Raw genomic sequence first — 18,485 nt, 5'->3', positions numbered from 1 at the left:
TTATTTGATATTTGTCACTTAGCCTAATACCCAAGAGATTCATCCAAGTAAATGTTTTATATCAATTATTTGATTATTTTTTATTCCTTTATGATATTCATTTATAGGAATGAGCCAGAATTTACTTTTATTCATTCACCTTTATTCAGCATTCATTATTTATATACAAATATTTATTATATGAAAATAATGGAAGTAATTCTTCCTTTTCTATTATTATACTGAGTAATTTTTCATGTTTAAATTTATTTATCTAGACATTCAGTGTAATAGTGAATGGAAATGTTGAAAGCAAGCATTCTTGTCATGTTCTTCATTGCACAGGAAGAATTTTCTCTCAGTATAGTGTTTGTGCAGATTGCTGGCAGATACCACGGAAATCCCTTTTTGTTCCTAATCTATAGTGTGTGTGGGTGTGTGTGTGTACTTGTGTGTGTATGTATAATGGATGATGGAATTTACTTAATATTTGTCTTCAGCTATTTGAATGATCATGATATTTATTTTATTTATTAGATTTCTATCATATTTGCATTTAGTCACAAAGTAATACACTGTTGTCATTTTCTGATATAATTTGTTATATCATTTTTACAAATTTGCACTTATATTCCTTAGGGTATTTTTTTCATCATGTAAAGATGTTCTGATTCTTATCAAATTTATGAGGGCTTATATAAAGATAAGGAAAACATTCCATATTGCTCTATTCCCTGAAGGACTTTATAGAAGATTGATGTATTTATTACTAATATATTAGTTTTTTTTTAAAATATTTTATTTGTTTGGTAGGCAGAGAGACAGAGAAGGGGAGAGATGGAAGAAGAGATCTCCCATCTCACAGTTCACTCCTCAAGACTCCACAAAAGCCAGGGCTAGGAGAAGCTGAAGCCAGGACTTGGGAATTCCCTCCAGGTCCACCACCTGGGTGTCAGGGATTCAACTACTTGAGTCATTGCCTGCTGCACATTAACAGGAAGCTAGAATTGGGAGTGGAGCCAGGACTCATGCCCAGGCACCATGACTTGGATCTGGTTATCTGAAGTGGTATCCTAACCATCATACCAAACATCTCCCCCTTGTATCTGTGGAAGGATTTACCCTCAAAATTATTTCAGCTGGGAGTTTTATTTGGGAAGAAGTTTCAAAATATACTCCGCTTTTAAAAGAGATATAACTTTTTTTATATTTTCTGTTTTCCTTTGTGATTTGCATATTATTAGTGTTATTTGTGTTAATTACACATGCATTAAAACAACAAAATATAATACTGATTTGTACACTCTATGTGTATAATGCTTATAAACTTTTCATTGTTAATTTCTACTTGCTTTTTTCAAAAGTGGTTGTTACTGGCTTTTATAGTTCAATATAAATTTGGGAATTTATCATGCCTTCTCCCTAAGTCCACCAAAAGTGACTGGAATTTTTGCTGGAACCGTGATAATTCTATAGACCAAGTTGGCAATAATTGATATATTAGGGACCTGCATTGTGGCATAGTGGGTAAAGTTGCTGCCTATGACACTGGCATTTCATAAGGTTGCTGCTCCACTTTTCAAGTCCTGGCTGGAGTACTGGCTGCTCCACTTTTGATCCAACACCCTGCGACCTTAGAAAATCAATGGGGGCTGGCGCTGTGGCTCACTTGGTTAATCCTCTGCCTGCAGTGCTGGCATCCCATATGGGCACGGGGTTCTAGTCCCGGTTGCTCCTCTTCCGGTCCAGCTCTCTGCTGTGTCCCGGGAAGGCAGTGGAGGATGGCCGAAGGGCTTGGGCCCTACACCTGCATGGGAGACCAGGAGGAAGCACCTGGCTCCTGGCTTTGAATCAGAGCAGCATGCTGGCCGTAGCAGCCATTTGGGGGGTGAGCCAACGGAAGGAAGACCTTTCTCTCTGTCTCTCTCCCTCACTGTCTAACTCTATCTGTCAAATAAATAAAAAAAAAAGAAAAAAAAAAAAGAAAATCAGTGGAAGATGGGCCAAGTGTTTGGTTCCCTGCTACCCATGTGGGAGCTCCTGGCTCCTGGCTTCGGCCTGGCTCAGCCCTGGCCATAACAGCTATCTGAGGAGTGAACCAGTGGATGTAAGATCTTTCTGCCTATCTCTCCGTATCTCTCTTTGTAACTCTGATTTTCAATAAATAATTAAATATTTTTAAATTGATACATTATCTTCTCAATAATTTTAGTTTTCAATGTATATCTTTTTTAAATATTGAATAGATTACTTGCTATGAATCTAAAAAAAAAAAGGTATCAGACGTTGGATGGAGTCACTGTGCCAACATCAATATCATCAAACCAAACACTTAGGTATTTCCTTGTAAGATCTGACCTTCTGAGAAGTCAGGAGAGAGATGATAAACAAATTCCAAAATGGCCAATTTTCAAAAAAACAGGACACCCAAAACAGTCAAGAGGAGATCAGTAAACCTCAGCTAATGAGGAAGTCCATGTTGTTTTGACCCACACAAGGAAAGTAGCCTGATGTTATCCAGTCTGCTTTTTCTGCTGTGCTGTTTCCTTGTCCCTATGAACATTGTCCTGTAAAAGCTCGTCGTTCTGTTACATGTAGTAAAGCCCTGTCTTGTAGTCAGGATGCAGTTCAGCTCATGAGCCATGTAGAAAATCCACGTCAATCTTTGAAACTAGCTAGTATACAGGTAGGCAGCTTAATATTATATGTATGTTGTGTATAATGTTTATTTAATAAATTATCATATTCAGGTTTTTTGTTCCTTAGTGTTTATGTACATGGATTCATGTAGTATATGATAGGAAAAGACAACTAACTCATTCATTCAACATTCTGTCCCAAAGTCCCTCACTCCACCCACAAAATAATGAAATACATGTATAGATATATATATATATGTATTTACATTAATTTAGCCCATATACTTCCTGATTATTTTGCCAGCATGTAAGATGAGTCACTTATATTCTAGAATTTTATAACAATTTTATCATTGCTCAACACTCTCCATTAAAGTTAGTGCTGGGATCAGCATTGTGGGGCTGCACTTGGGCTTCTGCCACCCATATGGGAAACCTGGAAGGACTTCCAGCATCCTTGCTTTAGCCCGGCCTGGTGCCAGCCCGTATAGGCCATTTGAACAGTGAAGTATATGATATGTTATCTTTCTCTCTCTGACTTTCTCTCTTTCTCTCCCTCTCTGTTATTTTCCTTTCAAATACATAAATAAATCTTTAAAAAAATCAAGGTTTTGTTAGAAACAACTTCCACCTGAGTACCAATTTCTGTGTTAGTCATCTATCGTTACACTATGTGTGGGGAGCAACTCAGACTAGACTAAGTTACTGGAATTAAGACTTATTCTGTGCATCTGCTCTCCCACAATATGGCGCTGGGAGAGGAGGAAACAGCTTCTACACAGCTGCCTCCAGTTCAACCAATAAACAGCAGGACCGGCTCCTGATTGCAGGAGAGCAGTGTACTCAGGGTGTGGGTAGCAGAGTTGGGATTGGTGGAAGAGGACTATAAAGGAGGAGAGAGACAACATGCACCAGGAACATCTATCTGAAGGAACACCTGTGCAGCCCCCAAGAGAGCCGGCCGGCGGTGTGCCGCTTCCCCGCGGAAGTGGGGAAAGTGGCAGGGGGAACCGCCCTTCCACAGAGGTGGAAGGGACGGTAGCCAACCCGGGAAGAACCAGCAGCAAACCCGGAAAGGGCCGAGCAGACAAAAGAACAGCGCAGGGTCCTGTGTCGTTCCTCCATGAAGACGGGGAGCGACAACTATGTGTATAACGAACACCACAAAATTTTAACAATATGTCTTAAGAATTTCCTTTAAGGCTTTTGGACCCATGTATTGGCTGTGGAATTTGCTAGATTGGTTTGATCTATTCTGATTACCTTACTTTCAGGCCCTGGGCTATCAGCTATTTTGAAGGTGTGCTTTTCTTGATCAATGTTAGAAGCATTCAAAAGGGAAGATAAATACACATCTCTTAAGGTTTACATTTGGAACTGACATACCGTCAGTCCTGCCCACCTCCCATGGTCCAAGCAGATCAAATAGTTAAGAATAGAAGCAATAGGGTTGTGAAATACACACAGCTTCAGACTCTGGACAATGTCTTTTGAGGAGGACCCACTTTTATGCTTGAGATTGGAAAGGTTTTCAAGCTTGCAAAATTCTGCCAAGCACCACAGCATTGGCAGTTGTCTTTCTTTATTGGTAGTGTCACCCTTTGTGGACAAAGCACAAATTCGTAGCTTCTTGCTTATGCCAAGATCATCAGAAATATTAATTACAGAATGTCTGCTCCATGGTTCTCTCTTTTGTAGGATCTAGATTTTGTGGCAACTCAATCCAGGTTTCCCATTTGTTGGCAAAGACCCAAGTACTTGACTCATAACCTTCTGCCTCCCAGGGTTCACATTAGCAGAAGATGGGATAGAAGTACAACCAGGAATGACCCCCAAGCTCTTCAACACAGGATGTGGCACCTTAAAGATTGGTCCAAATGTCCATTTCCTTAAATTGTTTTTTTAAACAAATAACATTTCTGTTCTTTGAAAAACCCATTTTCTGATACATTTGCTCTTTTGCTCCCTAGATATCATTATTGTTTTGAAATTAATTGTTTCATTCTTTTTCCTGTTGCTGGAAGACAATTCTCCAAAGTACTCCTCCATATCTTGTAGGAGATTGTTCGTATTATTTAAAAAAAATATTTATTTATTTGGCTGGCGCCTCGGCTCAATAGGCTAATCCTCCACCTGCGGTGCCGGCACACCGGGTTCTAGTCCCAGTCGGGGCGCCAGATTCTATCCCGGTTGCTCCACTTCCAGTCCAGCTCTCTGCTGTGGCCCAGGAGTGCAGTGGAGGATGGCCCAAGGCTTGGGCCCTGCACCCGCATGGGAGACCAGGAGAAAGCACCTGGCTCTGGCTCTGGATCTGTATGGTGCGCTGGCCTCAGCCGCCACTGGTGGGTAAACCAACAGAAAAAGGAAGACCTTTCTCTCTGTCTCTCTCTCTCTCACTGTCCACTCTGCCTGTCAAAAAAAAAAACAAAAAACAAAAAACAAATATAAAAAACAAAAAATATTTATTTATTTGAACAGAAGAGTGACACAGAGAAAGGGAGAGAGATGGGGGGAGGGGGGAGAGAAGTGAGAAGAGAGGGGGAGGGGGAGGGAAGGGGGAGGGGAGAGAAAAAACTCCAACTGGTTGTTCAGTCCCCAAATGGCTGCAACTGCTGGGGGTGGGGCACGCTGAGGCCAGAAGCCAGGAACTCCATCTGGGTCTCCCATGTGGTTGGCAAGGGTCCAAGTCTTAGGCATCATCTGTTGCTTTCCCAGGCACATTAGCAGGAAGCTAGATTGGAAACAGAGCATCCAGGGCTTGAACCAGTGTTCCTATATGGGATCAACCTGCAGCTTAACCTGCTGCACCAGTACACTGGCCCCATACTATGTTTATAAGGATGTTTCCATAAATGAGCAGCCTTAGAAGATAGTGTCTCTTCAGGGTTTGGGGCAAATTTATTTGCTGTGCAGCAATAAAAATGATGATTCCTTCTGGGGTAAACATTAAGTATGTTTAGTAGATCCAAGACCAGGGCTCAGTAGCTATTTGAGAGACCCCTGTGAGCAGGGCATCCAACTCCATGGGAAATGTGGGGCCAGAGTATATGAAATAAGCATGAGCCTCATGCTACCTGCTGTGAAGTAATAGTCCTTTGTCTCTGACCCTGGAATCTTGTGTTTTCTACTAAAATCCGTGAAACTGTGACATGACAACTTGTTGGTTTGCAAGTAGGGTTGGCTTGCAAGTGGGGTTAAAAGGCAGATCCCCCCAAACACACACTATTCTTCATGCCTGTTTTACACTTTATTGCTTTCATATACATACAAATACCAAGTTATTGATTTATTAGCAATTCCATTAATAGTTTTTCCAATTTTATTGTACTATTCCTTTTCCTTGGGCTTAGATAGAAAATTTCTCATGAAAAGACACTCAAAATTAATGCTCTTTAATTTAATCAGATAATGGTACTTTCCAACCAAAGTGATTGGACAAAATAATATAAACATTAACAATGAACAGAATTCCTACTTGCACACATTCCTGTCAAAACTTGTTATTATAAAAATTTAGAGCTTATCAGTTTGACAGATACCTTCTTCTTGGTTAAACACACATTATTCTGATTGCAAATAAAGTTGAACCTCTTTCACATATTTAATTATTTTTAGATTGTCTCTTTACATAATTGGCTCATCTTTTTCATGTTATATTTATAATTCATTTGAAAAAGGTAATTATTGTCTATAGTATTGGAAAATGTAAACTCTGTCACAAATTTTGAAAATATGGCTGCTTAATCAATTTATTTCATTCAGCTGTCTTTATGGTGTTTTAAACATAAGATATGTATGTTTTTCAGTGTATCAAATTATGAATTTATTAATATCAGCTACTTAGCAATTTTCAAATTTCTTTATATATCTTTTATGGTTATGCCTTTTATGTCTTATTTGTGCATTCTGAGTTTACTTGGTATGATATATATTTATCTTTACTTTACTCCAACATGCTTGTCTGAATCCTAGCCATAGCAACTAGGACATATGACCAAGAATAGACTACTCATGGATTGCCCCTCCATCATTTTGTACTGAATACTTTTCATTTATTATCATTCCAGGTTTACTACCAGCTAAAGCTATATGAGTGGGAAATTGGGTATTAACATGCATAATAAATAAATTAGACCTGCATCTCACATCAAGTAAAAATACCAACTCAAAATGGGCTAAAGTCTTAACAATAAGATGTGTAACTTGGAAATAACTGAAAGATAACAGAGGAGAAACATTTTAGGATATCAAAATGAACAAGTTCTTTTTTTTTGGATAAATCCCCAAAAGTACAGGAAACAAACACAAAAATAGACAATTGGGACTTCATCAAACTAACGGGCAAAGGAAAGAATCAACAGAGTGAAAAGACAACCTACAGAACAGGAGAATAGATTTGCAAGTTATACATCTGGTAAGATGTTAATAACTAATATAAGAAACTCAATCAAGTTTTGAAAAACAAATGATCTGATTTAAAAATGGGCAATAGATCTAAATAGACACTTGTCAAGCAGGACATGCAAATGCTTGCCAAGTACATTTAAAAAATAATAAAAAGACCAAAATCACTAAACATCAGGAAAACATAAATCCAAACCACCATGAGATATCGCCTCATTGTAATTTCACTGACTATTACCAAAAAGACAAAAGAAAAATATTGGCAAGGGTGCAGACAAAAGGAAAACGCGTATGCTGCTGGTGGGAATGCAAATCAATACAGTTAATATGGAGAACAGTATGGAGGTTCCTCAAAAACCTAAAATAGAACTATCGTATTATCCAACAATCCTGCCACTAGGTATGTATATAAACATGGAAATAAAATCATTCTGTTGAAGGGACATATGCATGCCTATGTTTATTTCAATACAATTCACAACAGCCAAGAAATGAAAGCAAAGTGTCCATGAACCAATGAATGGATAAAGAAAATGCAATGTAGAAACACAATGGAAAGCTGCTCAGCTATAAAAAGGGTGCAAACTTGTCATTTGCCACAGCATGGATGGAGCTGGAGATCTCTATGCTAAGGGAAATACACCAAGCGCAGAAAGGCAAGTGCCACGTGATTTCACTCATGTGTGGACATTGGAATCAGTTAATCCAGAGGCTAGGGTGAGCAGGGGTGGGGAAGGATGGGGATGAGTTGATTAATGGATGGTGAGTCACATTTGAATTGCATAAATTCTTGTGTTGTATTGCATATTAAGGTGCATAGAAATAAATTTTCACAATAAATTCTTGAAAGCAAACTAGATGAAATGATTTTGAATGCTTTCATTTAGAGAAATGCTTAATGTTTGAAAAGATAAATTTTCCCTAATTGTAAATTATACAATGTATACATGTTTTGAAATGTCACACAATACTCCATAACTATGTACAATTTTTGTGTCAACTAAATGAAATATAAAATATAAATAAATGCAAATATATTATATAGACCTACTTTTTTAAAAAAATTGTGTTTACTGGTATAAGGCAGGGAGAGATGGAAGACCATGTTAGTTTTTTAAAAAAATAATGTCAGAATCTACAAAAAAAGGGATTTTTGTACAAAATCTATGTTTCTTATTTACTTGGGTAAAATTCTTAAATACATTAAAGGTTAAAATTGAATATCCAAAATAATATTTCATGAGAGTAACCTTTTTAGAAAGTATATCTACCAAGATTCATTTCAATTTGTACTCAAATTATATTTTATACACTAATACACAAATGTGGCTCAACAGTGTTGTTGAATTAAACTTTATATAAAAAGTGCAGATTTTTCTTTTGAAACATAATGTCCTGTAGAAGGAATGTAGATGAAGAAATTTCCTAATATTTTAATACAAATAATTTCCTCTGTGTCTGTCATAAGTTCCCACTTAAATAAAAGGACCTGAGATACTTTAAAATAAAAAAAAAAATACCAAAAGTACTCATTTGCCAATGTTGAATGTGCTTTTCTTCACTTTGGGTAATTGAGTAAAATATTTAAGATATTTGACTTGGCAATGTCTCAAGTAAAACTATTACTTTCAGAAAACTGGTAAAAATTGTTCTGGCTACAGAGAAATGTGCTTCAGACTCTAACTGACCAATTCAATGCCTTAAACTTTTCTTTTTGTAAGAAGATCTTTCATCCCTGTGAAGGGAAAGAGACCATAGACTATGTATTTTCAGGGGAGATGATGGGAAATTTGGATAATTGAAATTTTTTTCAGTCTGTCTCTTCCATATCCTACCAGGTGGGCTCCCCTTGCCTGGAGAGCAATCAAGTAATAATTCATGGGATTCCAGTAGATTTCCTTAGGGCAAGTAGGGATATAAAAGATGGATCAGCTCTGATTTGGAAAGGAGTTTGACCTTTGATTAAATCTGTAAAGGAAAAGAAGAGTTGGAACTCTCTGGTAGATTTCACAGTCTTCAATTACGAAAGACCATAATTATTATTGCAGAACAAAGCCGAGTCAATTAGGCCACCGGGGCCCTTGCTGCACTGCGTTAGCCACCCTCTCAGTTTGCTATAAAAGGCCTAAGCCAAGGATCTCCAGAACATTCGTGACATATGACTCCTTTTAGGAAGACAAATGAATTGTCGTGGCCTCCCAGGCAGTGACATTACATTGTAACCTGCCAAAGTGGACTATGGCTGGAAGAAAATGTAAAAAGAAATCAAAACTTAATACTTTGCAGTATCTCCCACCATCTACATAAATGTATGATGAAGAGGAATTAAGAGGAAAAAAGCTGCATAGTTATAAAAACATAACTCCACTATCTGTGCTGCAAGCCAAGGTGTTAGGAGAAAAATGACTTCTATGTGTTTTACAGAACTCACACTACATACTCCTCCATATCCTAACCACATACATTTTAAAAAAAGAATAACACTTATACGGAAGAAGCCTTGATTCACATATTTGAATGAATGGGTATGTAATTTTTATCAGTAGTTAGGGCATGATTTTAAAATATTGTGGTTATTTTTATAGTCTTCCCATGAAATCTAATCCAACTTTCCTATCCTTCTCAACTGGGCTATGATCAACAATTGATTTCATGTTTTAATGTTTAACCTCCTGGAAACAAATATTACTAATTTTTACGGCTGCTGTTAACTGGTTAAGAACAGCTGTCGTCATTCAGGACTAGCTCCCTGGTAATATGCTTACTGGAGGTGCTGGGATCACATTTTCAGATGCGTATCCGTAAAGAACGAGTCCTCTTATCCATGTCAAAGAAAAATAAAACACCACCAGGGCCTGTGAAATGCGTAGATCCGTTGGTCTGCTGATAGGACAATCTGTCACTATAACACCAGAATAGCAAGACCTCCGGTTGAAGGCCCTGAGTTCTGAGGGGTCGGCCAGTCCATACAGCCAGTCATCCAACTTCAGCCATGTACCCAGGATCTCGCTCGACCACATGGAAATTGGTGGTTTGCAAAACAGCAACATTGCCCTCTGTGTTAGCCTGCTAGGATCACAGTCAGAAATGTTAATACAAATTGAGACAGTAGTGTATCACTGAAGGCAATTACAGTTTAGTAAGACGAAGAGCACCTGTCAGGGAGAGGGCAAGGTGGAGGTGAGGGTTCTTTGAGATGCGTTGGCCTTTCTGAAGATGTGATATCTGAGCATAAAACTAAATGACAAGAAGAGAAAGAGTCAGCCAGCTGATATCTGTGATGTGAGAGTTTAGGGGGAAGTGTACAAGGATGAGCAGACAAAAAGTAAGAAGGATCCAGACATAAACAAGCCCGGCCTGTTCAAGGAACTGGAGGCAAAGCAATGCTACATGAAATAGTCAGAGGGCCGTTCTGTGTTTCAGGGAACAAATACCTTGGGATTTCTGGTTGTGCTTAGTGCTTTTGCTCTATGAGATTCTATATGTTGTCCAAAAGGAATGCTAGTTTCATGATTTATTGGAAACATTAAATAAACATTAATATTAGGCAGAATATTCTATACATTTGATAATTGAGTAGATATTAATGATTTGATATAATAAAGATACATAAGCAGAATAATATATCCAAGAAGATTAAAAATAGGCCTTTCACTCGAACTTTGAAAATCATGACAAGGAACTGCTAAGTGGCTCCATATTCTCTACCAGTTTGACTTCACCTGCAAATGTATCTTCGTACAAAAAGATCAATATCATCCATTTAGCAGATGTGATTAAACCCACATATGTTGGATTATACTAATAAAGCTCAAAGGGTCTAACATGTGAAAATCTAATGACTGGTTCAATTAGCAAGTAAACTGGATAGTTATATTAGATGAGCTAGGGAAACCTTGCCTATATGCAATTAACGTGGTATTTGGAATTAGTAGATTGATCAGAAGTGAAAATGGATTCAACACAACGAATAAGCTTTTACAAATATTTAACAGCAACAGAAGGAAACAAGCTGACTTATCCTGATCCACAATCATATTCCATGTAGAACAGATACTAGACACAAACTACCCTCTCTCTGTATAGGACCCAAATTTATATTGATATTATTTGTATTTATGTCAACATTCTATAATAGTCTAAAAAAAATCACCCACCGAATTTATAGCATGAGAGATGACAGAACTATAAAAAGCAGATATGTAATAACAAAATTAATACAATTAACACATTTATTAATGTTGAACATATTAGGCACAGGAGCAGGCATTTAGCTAGTAGATAAGAAGCCCACTCCCATATGGAAGAACCTGGATGCAAGTTCTACCTCTGTTTCTGGTTCCAGCTCCCCATTACTGCATACCCTGGGAGGCAGCAGGTGATGGCTCAAGTAGGTGGGTGCCTGATACCCGTATGAGAGATCTGAGTTACATTGCTGGTTTCTCACCTTTAGCACAGGCCCAGGATCAGGGTTGTGTGTATATGCGTGTGTGTGTGTGTGTGTGTGTGTGTGATGTGGTGTTTGTGTAAATGTGTGTGTGTTGGGGGGAATTTGAGACATTTACCAATGAATAGGACCTCTCTCTCTCTCTCTTTCTCTCTCTCTCCCTCTCTCTCTCAATTATTTTGAAAAAATAGTTTTAATCATTTGATGCTTGCAAATTAATGAGTGGTACACTTTAAATGAAATAGCTACTCACATTGCTTATTTGATTAAATTAGTTAATCCATGCCAGGTAGACAAAAGAGAACGGATATATGAGAAAATACTCAATCCCAGCAAAAATAATATGATGGATGTTGCTTCATCTGGCTTTAAAAGTAAGTACTCCACAAATATTTGAGTGTATGCAGAAGCACATTTGTAGCAGAACACATGTACTCATAGTGCCAATATAAATGCCCTTGGAAGACTATCTGGAAATGTCTTTTAAAATTTAAATATTTTCTCTACCTGACCCACAACTTGTACTTCTCAATATCTCCCGAAGAGAAACATTCCCAAACATGTTGAAGGGTACAGAAAAAGAAATACATGAGCAAACTTCAAAGAGTTTGTGGAAAAATGGAATTAAAAGGTAAATTATATGGTTGCAACAAAAATTTTCAAATCCATGTGTTTTCATAATACACATTTTCCATGATCTTGTTGAAGACTTCTTGTATTAATAGATTTAAAGAAAAAATCAGACTGAAATAAGTTTATGATTTAATGCCATGTTCATGAGTTTTTTTGAAGTGCCCTCCTACATTGCAACATTGCTTGTAATAGCAAAATATTATAAACCCTAGATGTTAGTAAAATATCCTTCTATATATTGTTATACTATAGTTGGAATACTTATGTATCTTTACATGTTGATGTAGAATGATCGAGGCATTGAGTTAAGCAGAAAAAACTTGAAGAGCCACACAAAATAAGAGATATGTGTAAAATCATAGATTAATGGCGCCGCGGCTCACTAAGCTAATCCTCCACCTTGCGGTGCCGGCACACAGGGTTCTAGTCCCGGTCAGGGCGCCAGATTCTGTCCCGGTTGCCCCTCTTCCAGGCCAGCTCTCTGCTGTGGCTCAGGAGTGCAGTGGAGGATGGCCCAAGTGCTTGGGCCCTGCACCCCATGGGAGACCAGGATAAGCACCTGGCTCCTGGCTTCGGATCAGCGCGGTACACCGGCCGCGGCGGCCACTGGAGGGTGAACCAACGGCAAAGGAAGACCTTTCTCTCTGTCTCTCTCACTGTCCACTCTGCCTGTCAAAAAAAAAATCATAGAATTAAAATAAAACTATGTATCTCTAAGAATACATACAATTGCATAGAAAAACATTGAAGATGTTTACCAAAACAACAAGGGTGAAAAATAATATTGGGAATAATATGAATATTTCCTATTTTATGATTAAAATAAGCATAGATTTTTTCTGAAATTACACTTAATATATATATTTTTTTGACAGACAGAGTTAGACAGTGAGAGAGAGAGAGACAGAGAGAAAGGTCTTCCTTCCATTGGTTCACACCCCAAGTGGCTGCTACGGCTGGCGTGCTGCGGCTAGCACACCGATCCGAAGCCAGGAGCCAGGTGCTTCCTCCTGGTCTCCAACGCAGGTGCAGGGCTCAAGCACTTGGGCCATCCTCTACTGCCTTCCTGGGCCACAGCAGAGAGCTGGACTGGAAGAGGAGCAACCGGGACAGAATCCAGTGCCCCAACCGGGACTAGAACCCAGATAGCCAGCACCGCAGGCGGAGGATTAGCCTAGTAAGCCAAGGCGCCAGCCTAATATTGCAGTGCTAAAGGAATAGAAATTGCATAAACAGTTTTCTTCATGAAATAAAACATAAAAATGGCAAAAGAATGTGGTTAAATTTCACTTATATTAGCCATCAAGGAAATATATGTTAAAACATTCACAAGAGGCTGGCGCTGCGGCTCACTAGGCTAATCCTCCGCCTAGCGGCGCCGGCACCCCGGGTTCTAGTCCTGGTCGGAGTGCCGGATTCTGTCCCAGTTGCTCCTCTTCCAATCCAGCTCTCTGCTGTGGCCCAGGAGTGCAGTGGAGGATGGCCCAAGTCCTTGGGCCCTGCACCCGCATGGGAGACCAGGAGAAGCACCTGGCTCCTGGCTTCGGATCAGCGGGGTGCACCGGCTGCGCGCACCGGCCTCGGTGGCCATTAAGGGGTTTACCAACGGAAAAAGGAAGACCTTTCACTCTGTCTCTCTGTCTCTCTCTCTCTCTCTCATTGTCTCATTGTCCACTCTGCCTGTCCAAAAAAAAAAAAAAAAAATCACAAGATACTCGTTTTAGACATAGGACACATCAAATTAAAATATGCAAGCTTAACCAGGTTGGGTGAGGAAATTGCACTGTCATGATTTGCACCCAGATCTCAAAGTGGCAGAAACAGTCATATTCATAGAAGACTGAATAGCTGCTTCCCCTCAGCATCAACATCTTGTTTCCTAAACCAGAGTCCAAGGGGTCATAATCTATAGACTTGTCTAACGTTAGGTATGGGAAACGCCTTGTGAGTTGGTTACAGTTCAGATTGCTGAACCCACACAGGGAAGTTTCTGATTCAGTCGGTCTGAAGTGAAGATGCCAATTTCTGAAAAGTTGCCAGAAGCCGCCCCTGTTGTTGATCTGGGCGCTGTGAGAGTACATTAGAATCGCCTGGAAAATCTTTCAGGCGACATTGAGGTGCTTCCACTCCATCCAGATCCGCTAACCCTTGTCTCTGTGGGTGGGACTTCTGACATTGAGTTTTGCTAAGTTCTTTCTAAGTGAGTGTAAACTTCTGTTGTAGCAAGCATTGCTTGTTTCACATAAATGCTAGAGGCCAGAGACATAATTTTTCTGTGAACAGTCTCTTAGATTTTAAGTTCACACAACTTAACCTTTGTAGACACAGTGCTTTGAAGATGCTAAGGGAAAACAGTATGCAGCCATAGCTTTTAGCTTTTGACATACATAGAAGGATGAATATTGAGCAATTTCAGTGTGTCAACACCAGTTTTATTTAAATAAGAATACTTTCTCATCTTTATATAGAGGAATGATTTACCAATGATTTAACCGTGTTTAGAGAGTCAGCCCAAAAGTATAAAAGAAAAAGCATTTTTTTTTTTTGACAGGCAGAGTGGACAGTGAGAGAGAGAGAGACAGAGAGAAAGGTCTTCCTTTGCCGTTGGTTCACCCTCCAATGGCCGCCGCGGCCGGCGTGCTGCAGCCAGCGCACTGTGCTGATCCGATGGCAGGAGCCAGGTGCTTCTCCTGGTCTTCCATGGGGTGCAGGGCCCAAGCACTTGGGCCATCCTCCACTGCACTCCCTGGCCACAGCAGAGAGCTGACCTGGAAGAGGGGCAACCGGGACAGAATCCGGTGCCCCGACCGGGACTAGAACCCGGTGTGCCGTCGTCGCAAGGCGGAGGATTAGCCTAGTGAGCCGCGGCGCAGGCCGCATTGTTTCTTATGTAAAATGCTCCTAGATCAATTTTAGCTTGGGGTGATTACTTTCACTCTGAAAAGAAGTCTTTTTCCTGTTTTAGCACAATGCATGCATGTGTGTGTGCACACGCATACACACACACACAACACTAAGAGTAATAATAAGGCAAATTCCTGAGAATAAATCAATTTAAAAAATGAGCCTTGTTTTTGAAACCTCTTGAGTGTTGATCATTGAATCATCTGAGAGGTAACCATGAATGTGAATTTTGTGTTTATCATCTCTTTGCCATTTTCTGTGTTGTTACAATGCCAAATTGTTTTGATTGTCTTCTTTGCTTGGCATCTTAGCCAAACTCTGATATTGGGAAGGAGCTCTAAGTAATGAAAACATCTAATTCTTACAAGTGTGTAATGCAGCTTCAAGGAGGCATTTAATTTCACACGGAAATAGTACGCTTGGCTTCAGGATGCTCTATTACCATAGTGTTTACTTGAGGAAATACAACCTAACTTAGTAAGGAGATTAACCAAAATCTGAACTTCACAGTTTGAATGAGCAGCCTAGTGTCAGCCAACTGCAGGCAGCCCATGGATTGGAACAAGGCAGCATACGGAGCTGCATCCAGTCCAGTGCTCTGCCTCATCTCTTTTCTGTCCATAAATGCAGCCTGACCACGTTGTGGGGTGGAGTTCTCAGACCTGATGTGATTCTGAGTGCTACCTGATTCACAAATCATTCTCGGCTCAATTAAACTCCGGTAAATTGAACTTGCCTAAGGTTTTTTGTCTTCTAACAAGGTAATAATTGAGGAACAACAAACCAGGAAATAGAAGGAAAATTAATAAGTGAAATACCAAGGCGTGGCTTATTTGAAGGGACTCGGGGATATGCAGTATATTTTGTTTGCCACAAGCATCCTCCTCTGTAATTCCTCTCATTCCAAGACAGTAGTACAGATGGGAATGGATCATTTATTTTGTAACCAAATTGTACAATTCTGCCTACCCATAATTTAAAAATTATACATGTATCACTCTGAAACTGATTATAAGTATATGCGAAGAAGCTAAAGTCCATTAAGCACCAGCTGCTTGTAGCAATTGATCTCTAATACCTCCCTCTTATTAATCATCGTCGACATATTCTGAAGTATTGATGGGGGTATTAGTATGTGGGATAGCTCTTGGAATAAAATCTAAAATCTGTAGTAGGTTTACACCGCCCCTCTATCATTTCCTTCTATTTCCACCCTTTTGTCCTTCCAATTTCTCAAATGTGCCATGATTTTTTTTTTTTTGCCTCTTTTCAAGGAGCACTTGCTGTTCCCCCTATAAAGACACATGCTGCCTGCAGCATAAGTGATTGGGTGAGTGGATAATGGTGACATTTACTTGAAATTACATGTTACATTTGTGATGCCTGAGACTTTACCCCGGGGACCTCCTTGCTGCCTGTTCCTTTTATCAATGGCAAAGCAAGATCTATGATACTTTGTGGGCACATCTCACATATGAATACTCCAAGACAGCTCTTGCAAAGTTAATGCACTTCTTTATATCTCCAGGTTTTTTTCTATTTATTACAGAATCAATGCTTTCATTCCACAACTTTTCCCAGATTCTAAGTTTCATGAATTGAGCTGTTTGCACATAATGTGTTTTCTAAATCATTGCCTCTTAATAATGATACATATAAAATTTATGCAATTTACCCAATTTTGTACTGATGCATTCATATTTTGTCCATTCAACTTGAAAACAATAGATTTTATCTTGTTATATGTTCACATTTACTTTCATTTCAGGATTTGCATTTTTCTGCTCTGCGATTTCTTGGTTGTGCAACTTAAGTGATGTTCCCACAAAGCATAAGTGTTGCTTCTTATTAAGCAACAAACACTAGACTTATTTTCTATAAATGTGATCTTATGCATTCCTCACAACCATTGTTGTAAGCAAAATATAGTGGTTCTTAATTAAAACAGCAGAAAATGGACCTTAGAGAAGTTAAATTACCTGTTTAACGTTTCCACGCTAATGAGCAATCCATACAGGTCTGTTGATTCTAAAACAAATTCCTAGCCACTAGTTTTTCTGTGCATTCTCACTATCTTTTGATTTTTTAAAACATAACTGTGTGCATAAAATTTCACTGACACATTTTATTTACAATTGTTTCTCCTCTCTGATATTTTATAGCATTTTTCTCTCATTCTCTTGTTATTATATATCCAAAATGGAAATTGGGTCAAATTACTTTGAAGTATTTTTTTCTAGTGGATTATACTAGGTGACATGCTTTGAACTAAGATATAGAGCTTTACAGATTTCAGAAGGAGAGAATAGGCATTTGGCCTAGCAGTGAACATGCCCACACTCTGTACTAGAGTACATAGGTTGATATCCAGCTCCAGTTCCTGCCAAAGCAGATCCTAGGAGGCAGTGGTGGTGGTTCAAGTAATTAAGTTCCTGCTACCCATACAAGAGACCTGGATTGAATTTCTAACTCCTGGCTTCAGCTTTGATTTAGACCCAGCTGCCATGGGAGTTTGCAACGAATCAAGCCTGGGGTGGTCTAAGTGACCTACAATACAAGGGATTAGCAAACTTGGGCCAGGCCAAAGCCCTGGTCAATGGTGATGTGGTCAGGGCATGTCTCTAAACCCAGAGAGCAAGGCAGTATCATTGTTTCAACAGACAATCTAGACAGGGGTTCAGAGAGAAATTGTCATGTAATCACATTATGGCTTTGGCTTCTGAAGACAGTGAGGTGGTGGTTAAAGCTGCCTTTGTCCAAACTGAGTCATCAATGAGAAACAATCAACTCTGGAAGCTAATGGATTTCAATGTCAAAATCGATATTAATGCTCAAAATATATGCAATTCAACAGACCATATTTCTCTTCTTCAGTTATGGAAGAGAAGAACAGAAATACAGAGGGAAAAACCCTGGGTTTTTGTAATCTGTTTGGCTTATGGTGCTACAGTTTTCCTATTTTCATCCATCTCTTACCCAAAATCAAATTAGTAGAAATGAATGATAGGCCGGGGCTGCAACTCACTAGGCTAATCCTCCGCATTGCGGCGCCGGCACACAGGGTTCTAGTCCCGGTCGGGGCGCCAGATTCTGTCCCGGTTGCCCCTCTTCCAGGCCAGCTCTCTGCTGTGGCCAGGGAGTGCAGTGGAGGATGGCCCAAGTCCTTGGGCCCCGCATGCCATGGGAGACCAGGATAAGTACCTGGCTCCTGCCATCGGATCAGCGCGGTGCGGTGGCCATTGGAGGGTGAACCAACGGCAAAGGAAAACCTTTCTCTCTGTCTCTCTCTCTCTCACTGTCCACTCTGCCTGTCAAAAAAAAAAAAAAAAAAAAAAAAAAAAAAAGAAATGAATGATAGAGCTTCTTGGGATGTATTTATAGATTCCTAGAGAGAACCCTCAATGAGCCCATTTTAGCACAATGGGCTCTCCATTGCATGTTTAGTATGAAATTTGGCTTTGTATACAGGGAAGTTACTG

This window comes from Oryctolagus cuniculus, chromosome 14, assembly GCF_051225735.1.
Source record: "Oryctolagus cuniculus isolate XC-2025 breed Fujian yellow rabbit chromosome 14, ASM5122573v1, whole genome shotgun sequence".
Lineage (NCBI taxonomy): Eukaryota > Metazoa > Chordata > Mammalia > Lagomorpha > Leporidae > Oryctolagus > Oryctolagus cuniculus.
The sequence above is the reverse complement of the archived record's forward strand: the minus strand, read 5'-3'. Positions refer to the sequence as shown.